Source organism: Echinops telfairi, unplaced genomic scaffold (genome assembly GCF_000313985.2).
Source record: "Echinops telfairi isolate 266 unplaced genomic scaffold, ASM31398v2 ScPeMD7_7469;HRSCAF=8507_1, whole genome shotgun sequence".
Lineage (NCBI taxonomy): Eukaryota > Metazoa > Chordata > Mammalia > Afrosoricida > Tenrecidae > Echinops > Echinops telfairi.
This window is the reverse complement of record NW_022111373.1, coordinates 89766032-89775504: the sequence shown is the minus strand read 5'-3', so window position 1 is coordinate 89775504 and position 9473 is coordinate 89766032. Positions and strand designations below refer to the sequence as shown.

At 43.4% G+C, this 9473-nt stretch overlaps 1 protein-coding gene across 3 annotated transcripts in view; it reads left to right on the top strand.

Moving 5' to 3' along the window:
• The first annotated feature begins 1272 nt into the window (after window positions 1-1272).
• IPO11 (importin 11) overlaps window positions 1273-9473 on the top strand; it is a 200547-nt gene continuing 192346 nt past the window's right edge. The window contains exon 1 of one of the 3 annotated variants that reach the window (XM_045285112.1): window positions 1273-1401. The gene's annotated coding sequence lies outside the window, so the exon portion shown is untranslated. Of the gene's footprint in view, window positions 1402-3852; window positions 3872-9473 lie in introns of those variants that run through there. The other 2 variants (XM_045285111.1, XM_004703583.2) reach the window with 2 other exon arrangements.

Sequence of the window (9473 nt, the reverse complement as noted above, 5' to 3'; positions counted from 1 at the left end):
ACTTTCCTCTTGTCCCACTATCATACTCAGCCTTCATTTGGGTTTCAGTAATTCCTCTCTGTTACATTGCCCTTGACTAAGCCCTACCAGGCCTCCTACACCCTCTTTGCCACTGATTTTGGATCACTTGTTTCTTTGTCCCTGGGTTTGTTAACACCCACTTCCTTTCCCCTGCTTCCCCCTCTCCTATATTCCACCCCCAACCACAGGTTCCGTCTTTCCTTCTCCAGATTGTTTATCCCGCCTATCTTATCTAGATAGACCTGCAGACATAATAATATGCACAAAACACAAGACAGACCAAAACAAAGCAACAAAAGAAAACAAAACAACAAAAATCCAATGACAAAATAAGAAAAGCTTGTAAATAGTTCAAGGTCTGTTTGTTGACCTTTAGGAGTGTTTTCCAGTCGAGTCTGATGCCCTGGCCCCAAAGTCTATGTTTGGTATTCCCTGGGGACTTCCTTGCTCTGCTCCCCTTGCTGTTCTGTTGCATACCCTTAGTGCTTTTCCTCGTGTGGTGTGGTCAAACGGGTGCAATTCCCACACTGTGTCTCTAGTGTTGTCCCCTGTAGGGGTATGGGTCAGTGAAGGATGTCATGTCTCATAATGGGGCTGGACATATGGTCTTCTCTGTGCATTGGCTGCTCTAAGTGGGGCTTGGTGGGCGAGGATGTGTTCCACTCTCTTTTCCTCCCCCTTCATTTGCTTCCGTGTGCTCTGATCAGACATGTCCTTCTCCCTAAGCTGCAGCTTCAGTGTGGTCCTCTGAAGTAAATTCTTCTTGGGGAGGGGGCTGTTCATTTTAATGTAACAGAAGTACATTATAGGCTTTGCAGCTGGATCTGTTCAATAGGTTGGAACCAGTGAGCAGCAGAGTAGTTAACTATTGCATCAACAGTTTCTTATGTAAAATACCAAACTCATTGCTGTTGAATGCATGTAAGTAGGTAAGGGAAGAAGACGTAATTCTGGTTCAAAGCAAAGACAATAGGTTTTTGTATGGGCTATGCGGACCTATGGTTTCTATGGTTACAGAGGGAACTGGTTTAAGCGCCCGCCTCCACGTACAGCGCAAGCGCACAGAGCTAATTTTTTTTTTTTTTTTAGAGCCCGGACGCCTTTGGTTTCGAAGAGGAAGCCCCTCCTTCCTCTTCCTACTGGCCGCCTATCGCCGTCTGTCTTTGCTCTTTCCACGCGCGCTGCTGCCGGTGACGTAGTATTTGCGCGTCCGCGTCGTTTGCAGCTGCGACGCTGAACATGGCGCGTTCCTAGGAGCGGCGTTCGGCATCAGTGGGCGGCGGCGTGTGCACTGAACGCGTGCGGCGCGGGACCAACCGACGCCGCTTCGTGTCGGGGAGCGGGAGCGGGACGGCCGGGCCCTTCCGGACCGAATCAAAGGTGAGGCCCGGCTTCAAAGACCCGGCGCCCGCGAGCGGAAGGGGCGAGCGGAGCGAGAGCCGCGGGCGGAACGTGGGCTAGCGGGCGCTGAGGGGTGGCAGGGCCGGGGCGGAGCGGCCTGCACGTTTCGGTGTCTGCTTCACTGCAGGCACACCTGGGAGCTGGGCGCGCCCCGCGGGAGCCCAAGCCCGAGAAGCATGGCCGCGGAGGCATCGGGGTGCGGGAGGCACGGGCTGTGGGCCGGGGTGAGAGCGGAGGGGACGCGTTTTTGGCTGCGTTTGCAGGCCGGGCGGGGGTGTGTGTGTGTGTGTGTGTGTGTGCGCATTTGCCCTTGGGAGATAGGTAGTGCAAATTATGAAAGAACGTAGCTGTGTAGTATCAAACCACTGTAGATTATTTTTGCACATGCGACACTAATGTGAACAACAGTACTGTGAAAGCTGTCAGTATTCTTACCTTTAATGAAAGAATAAAGGGAATTGCATATTTCCACAGTGGAGCCTTATGCCCAGGCATGGCCGCCAATGCTCAAGCCCAGGGACGCCCTGCAGTCTTATATTGTGAGGGTATTTGATATTCCAAATACGTTTGAGGTCTATTGCATGTATAATTTTTCTCAGTTCTTTTTGCATTGCTTATGGGTGAGGGACTTTCCTTTATCTTGAAGTGATCGGACTACATTGTTAGGATCGGTAAATTGCCTGCTGGTGCTAAGGTGCCACACGGTAATTTTCCCTACTCTCCATTTTAGACCAGTGTGCATCAACCCAAACTAAAATCATGATGGGCGAGGCCAACCGGACTTAACAGTGACTGTAGGACAGAGTAAAACCGCCTCCTATGGTTTCCAAGGCAGTAAATGTTTAAGCGCACTGATTCTTCCTCCCCACGGAGCTGCAGGTCTTTTGATTAGCAGTTGAGAGGGTTAACCACTGTGCAACCAGGGCTCTTTTCTAGGTTGGTAGTGCTCTTGAAATTTGGTTCTTAGGGATCCGTTGTTTGCTACAATGTTGTTTTTTGGGTAGGGAGTCTCCATTTTCACATCTCATACTGCTCAGTACCGAGGCTTCAGGTTCAAGACAGTGACTGTACTGTATGCAGTATCCATTGCATCAGATGTTTCTGACATCCGCCTTCACTCAGGAAGATGTCTTTGAAAATTTCCTCACCTATTTGTAGAATCCTACCCCCCCAGAACTTAGCACAGTGAATAGTACAACCAGTGTAATTATAGCCGTGCTTTGTGGCCATGTATAAGAGTAGTGGGCTGGGGCCTGTGTCAGCCCTCCTTTCCCTTCCGAAAACAGAAGATTCTTACCCATAAACATTGTGAGTGGAGTTTGTTACAACAAATGAGTACAATAATTTTAGTTGATCCTTGAACAACATGGGTTTTATCTGCGTGAGCCTGCTGACATGCTGAGTTTTTTCTTTAATAAAGCTGCTGTTGGGAGGGGGGACCAGGAGGGAGGGGAGAAATGAGCTGATGCCAGGGGCTTAGGTGGAGAGCAAATGTTTTGAGAATGATGAGGGCAATGAATGTACAAATGTGCTTTATACAATTGATGTATGTATGGACTGTGATAAGAGTTGTATGAGCTCCTAATAAAACGATAGTAAAAAAAAAAAGCTGCTGTGAGCTTAAGCATTGCCAGTGTCCTCTTGACAATGTTGTAGGACCTTAATCATCTCTGCATGAGTAGGGTGTCTGGAGACTGCCTTGGTTTAGATTTTTAAGGGTCAACTGTAGTATAAAAATATTTCAATTTCTGTGACATTGTGAATGCATTTGCAATAAGGACCAATAAGGACCAAACCCGTCAAATCCTTGAAGGCTTGTCGCAGTTGACATATACCGAAGATTTTTGCAGAAATAAATATGTATTTCCAGAGATAAAAATATTCATATTTTGGAAGAATTAATTTGATCGAGTGTGAATAGACATGTGCACTTGTGTGTGCCTGTGTGTGTGCATGTGTTACAATATCAGATTCCTAATAGACAAGTCACAGTTACAAACTTCATAGAACTTGAGCTGGGTCATTATTTTATAACTGTACTCCTCAGAATGTGGTCTTATAGAGCCACTGGGGAGCCTGGTAGAAAAGCACAATCTCAGACCTGTGTAGTCAGAATCTGTATTCTAACAAGATCTCCAGGTAATGCTAATGGACAATGGGTGAATAAGGAGCCCTGGTGGTGTAGTGGGTTATGCATTGGCCTTTTAAATACATGGTAAGTGGTTCAAACCCATGAGTGACTCCGAATAAGAAAGCTGAGACTGCTCCCGAAACGATTCACATTCTTTTTTTTCTTTTTTTTTTACGATTCACATTCTTAGAAACTCACAGGAGTGGTTCTGTTCTGCATTCTTAGAAACCCACAGGAGTGGTTCTGTTCTGCCCTATAGGGTCGCTATGAGTTGGAATCAACTTGGTGACTGTGAGTGGGTGAACACAAATGGCTTGGGTGAGTAAAAGTTGAAGGATGAGATCATGCCCAAACCTGTATAAAAATTATAGCATTATTTAAATTTGAAGTGATCTTAGGCTAATTATCAATTTTGATTCATGAAACATAGCATTTATCAGGCATGCTAAGTGACTTGCATAATCTAGGTGTAGGACCCAGGCCCTGACTCACTCCAGTGCTTCACTATGGTCACTGTTGTGATGTAAAGTGTTCATAAATGATGGCCTCTGACAGATTTATTGAGCGCTGGAGGGGCATTGCAACAAGCCTGTGTTGTCAGTTGCAGCTGTTATTTCCCAGGGTGACTTAATGCTCTTTGCTCTTTACTGAATAATATTATACAGAGGAGTGCAATATATTGGATTGGAATTTAATGCTTTCTGTTTTCTTAGACCTGCAAACATGGCGTTCTCTACCTGTCTCTTAATTGTATTCCAGGCTGCCTTTTTGTTCTGTGGCAGTTTTCTAATTACCCTTTTCAGTTTCACCTGGCACTGTTGTTAGGTGCCATTGATTCGGCTCTAACTCACAGCCACAGAACAAAACACTGCCCCGTCCTATGCCATCCTCACAGTTGTTCTTAATGTTTAAGCCTATTGTTACAGCCACTGTGTCAATTCCTCTTATTGAAGGCTTTCCTCTTTTTCACTGCCTTTTACTTAGCGGATGTCCTTCTCCAGGGACTGGTCTCCCCTGTAACATGTCCAAAGTATATGAAGTGAGATCTTGCCATCATTGCCTTTAAGGAGCATTCTGGCTGTACTTCTTCCAAGGCAGATTTGTTTGTTCTTTTGGTCGTCCATGGGACTTCCAGCATTCTTTGCCAACACCATAATTCAAGTGCATCTTCCCTTCTTCTCTCTTCCTTACTCAGTGTCCAACTTTTACGTTCAGATAGGTAATTGAAAATGCTATAGCTTGAGTCAGGTGGACCTTAGTCCTCAAAGTAACAACCTTGCTTTTCAGTCCTCTAAAGAGGTCTTGTGCAACTGATTTATCCAATACAACATGTTGCTTTAGCTCGACTGCTGCTCCATGAACATTCTAGATCCAAGCAAGATGATATCCTTGACAGTTGCAATTTTTTTCTCTATTTATTGTGATATTCCCTACTGATCCTGTTGTGAGGATTTTGGTCTTTACATTGAGTTGTAATCCATACTGACGGCTGCAATCCTTGATCCTTATCAGCAGGTGCTTCAAGTACTCCTCACTTTCGACAAGCAACGTTGTGTCATCTGCACTAGTCAGGTTTGAAGTGGTTGGCTTTGGTGGCACAGTGCTTGGCTGTTAACTGAAAGGTTGACCACCAGCAGCTCAGTGGGAGGAAGATGTGGCTGTGTGCTTCCATTACGATGGCAGCCTTAGAAACCCTGAGGGACAATTCTACTCTGCTCTGTAGGGTCTATGTGAGTTCGGACCCTCAAAGACAATAGATTTGTGTTTTGGTTTAAGCCTCATGCTTTCCCATCCTTTGTAAAGTGAATTAGCTCCTCATCTCTTAATCTTATAAAACAGCCCTGTCACCTTCAAAGTACTCTTACACTTAATACATTTGTTAAATCTGCAGTTCCATTCTTGAAACATTTTCAAACTCAATCTGTTTGGATGGCTGGCAGCACCTCCCTCGTTTTTTCGTCACCTCTTTTGCGTCATCAAATCGCTGTCCTTTCATATCCCTCTTCATTCTTGGAATCAAAAGGAAGTCTCCATGGAGTGAGGTCAGGCGAGTCAGGTGCGTGGGGCAAGAGAGGCATGCTATATTTTGCCAAAAATGGGTGGTGCACTGAGATGGCTGCGTGAACAGGACAGGTGCATTGTCGAGGTGTCAAAACCAGTCCCCCGTCTACCACAAAGCAGGCCTTTTTTTGTCACACACTGTTAATGCAGTCTTTTCAGAACCTCTCAATTGAAAGCTTGATTAATAGTCAGACCTGGTGGAACCAACGGCAAATGTACTACTACCTTCCTCACATCACCTATGGGTTTTTTTTTGGTACCACCTCATATACATTAGTACGATTATTTTGTGAAGTAAAAAGGTGAAATGCTAGACAAGGTAAGGGTTATACTGAATAGGCCTGGGATTTCCAAAGTTTTGGTACTTTTTGTGGCTTTATACTATATAAGCATAATTTATGATTTATTCCTTGAGTTCACCTAGTTAACATATACTCATCATTTTTATATATGCCAAGTATTACTCTCGTGCTTAAGTTTTGGGCTGCTAACCATAAGTTCAGGAGTTAGAAACCACCAAGTGCTCTGTTGAGAGAAAGACAATACTTCTACCATGGCTACAATCTCAGGGTAGGGGCAGTCCGTGCCTGTTCCATGGGGTCGCTGTGAGTTGGGAATCGACTAAGTGGCAGTGAGTTTGGTTTTTGGTATTATATCTTTGAGTAAATCAAAGTCTTTTTGATTTACTTTGGACAGTAAGCAAACATGTAAGGAGCATTGAAACAGTAAGAACGTATTATTAGATGGCCAGGTAATTCAGAGTGTCATGCAGAAAATTAAAGAGATTTGGGATCAGAGATGAGGAATGAGCTTTTTAATCTTTTAGTTTGGGGCTAAGGGAAGGTCTCTCTGAGTAGAGATTGATTTGAGCAGAGTGCAGTGAAGTGAACAAGCAAGCCATGCAAATTTTTAGAGGCAAGAACTTTCATCTAGAGGCAACAAATTCGCACTGGAAAGTACCAGATACTTCTTGTTGGACATATGTTGTGCCCAACTCTATTGCCGTGGGCAGTAAGGATGATCCCCCATGTTCTTGTTTGTCTGTGTGTGTGTCTCTTTTTTAATGGTGCCTGAACTGCTGGGGCAAAATCATCTATTTGATTAATTTCATTATATATGGCAAGATTGCTCATCAAAGTAATTGTACTGCTGTATATTTGTAGCAATAATGCATAAGCATTCCAGTTTCCACACATTGCCAGTACAAAATTTTTTTGTAATAACGACTCTTGGCTAAACTGTCTCTACAATAATGAAATTCTTCTAAGACATAGCATTACAAATAGTGGTGTTTTGGACCAGTAGTTAGACACTACCAGTCAAAGAACCTCATATTTAGCAAATACTGATAATCTTGTGTTTATTTCTTAAATGAATAAACAGGTGGTGATTAAACCTACATTTGTTTGCTTTAGACTGTGGTGGTAAAATTTTGGAAGATGCTCTGGCGGTGCAGTGGTGAGAGTGCTCAGTTTGCAGCCACCAGTCCTCTGTGAAAGATTTACAGCCTTGGAAACCCTGTGGGGGCAGTTCAACTTTATCCTACGGGGTTGCTATGAGTTTGAATGGATTCCATGACAGTGGGCTTGCTTTGATTATTTTGTTTGATTCCAAATTAAGCTTAATGCTTTTAATTCGGATATGTGATTTTTTTTTTAATCAGAGAAGGAACTTCAAAAGCCATACCACAACTGATAACTTTGTAATAAGTTTTTTTTAATCTTTTTATTAGGGGCTCATACAACTCTTACCACAATCCATACACACATCAATTGTGTGAAGCACATTTGTACATTCATTGCCCTCATCATTCTCAAAACATTTGCTCTCCACTTAAGTCCCTGGCATCAGCTCCTCATTTTTTCCCTCCCTCCCCACTCCCCCTCCCTCTTGAACTCTTGATAATTTATAAATTATTATTTTGTAGCATCTTGCCCTGTCCGACGTCTCCCTTCACCCACTTTTCTCTTGTCCATCCCCCAGGTTGGAGGAGGTTATATGTAGATCTTTGTAATCAGTTCCCTTTCCAATTCACCCTCCCTCCACCCTTCAAGTATCACCACTCACACCACTGGTCCTGAAGGGATCATCCGCCCTGGATTCTCTGTGTTTCCAGTTCCTATCTGTACCAGTGGTACCAGTGGTCTAGCCAGATTTGTAAGGTAGAATTGAGGTCATGATAGTGGGTGGGGGAAGGGAGGAAGCGTTTAGGAACTAGAGGAAAGTTGTGTGTTTCATCGTTGCTACATCGCACCCTGACTGGTTCGTCTCCTCCCCAAAACCCTTCTGTAAGGGGATGTCCAGTGGCCTACAAATGGGCTTTGGGTTTCCACTCCGCACTCCCTCCTCATTCACAGTGATATGATTTTTTGTTCTGATAATGCCTGATACCTGATCCCTTCGACGCCTTGTGATCACACAGGCTGGTGTGCTTCTTCCATGTGGGCTTTGTTATTTCTGAACTAGATGGCCGCTTGTTTATCGTCAAGCCTTTAAGACCCCAGACACTATATCTTTTGATAGCTGAGCACCATCAGCTTTCTTCACCACATTTGCTTATGCACCCATTTGTCTTCAGTGATCGTATCAGGGAGGTGAGCACACAATGATATGATTTTTGTTCTTTAATACCTGATAACTGATCTTTGTAATAAGTTTTTATACAGAAGTGTATTTTTGTGTTTCATCTAAAGAGGCTGGTGGTAACACTGGTCAAGGTCTCACAAATGGTCACTTTCTTGATTGGGCCTGGGGACAGGGCGCACTGTTTTTTTAGAATAAGGTCCTTAATATTTCGTCCTAGTCTAGGGACAGTCACTCTTGGAGGACTCTCATGTCTACTAAACTGGCAAAAGGGTGACTTCAATTTCTGCCATTTTACTAGTAACTCCTAGTGAGACCCTTGGACTCGGGCATATTAGAGAGTAATTCTGCACTTGCCTCCTGGCCCTGTGTATTACCTTCTATGTTGTCGCCATTTGTTTTCCTCTACCCAGTAGAAAACACATAAACTTCATAAAGGTATACATTTTCTTGTTTTTAGTTCATGGGTGGATATCAGATGCCTTAGAAAATGTCTGGCATTTTTAGTTTTTCAGGAAATACTTGTTGAATGAATGCATGTATGAAAGTTTTCATGAGAAACCAAGTAAGTGCTGGAAAGTTGACTGGCCAGCACAGGGTCAGATGGAAAGGTTTTACTGCATTTTGTTAGTTTGAAATATTTCATTTCAGTAGAGTAGTGGTTCTCAACCTTCCTAATGCCGCGGCCCTTTAATACAGTTCCTCATGTTGTGGTGACCGCCCCCAACCATAAAATTATTATTGTTGCTACTTCATAATTGTAATTTTGCTACTGTTATGAATTGGATGACCCCTATGAAAGGGGTCATTTGACCCCCAAAGAGGGCGCGACCCACAGGTTGAGAACCACTGCAGTAGAGGAACATACTGAATGGAATTTTCAAATATTCATTTATTTGTTCCTTTTTTGTAGTCATTTAGTGTACCAGTTTTGGGGATAGCTTGGGATATCTTTCTCTTTGTTATGATATACTTAACTGTATTTCTAATTATTTTTTATTTTTTCCAGAAAGATTGTTGCTTCTTTGACCTCCCTCTGTCTTCCATTTTCTAAGGGTCTGCCTTTCACACATAGAAATGACAATTTTCTTACTGCTTTATTCAGTTTGTTAAACATTTATTGAGTATTTAATATATTCCTGGCACTGAGGGCATGCTGCTGCTGTAGGACGTAGGGCTGCTAACTTGCAAGGTTAGCAGTTCAAATGCTGATCTAAAGCATTGATCTTTGATCAAATGCTGCTCTTTCTTACTCAGGAGAAAGACACGGTTGTCT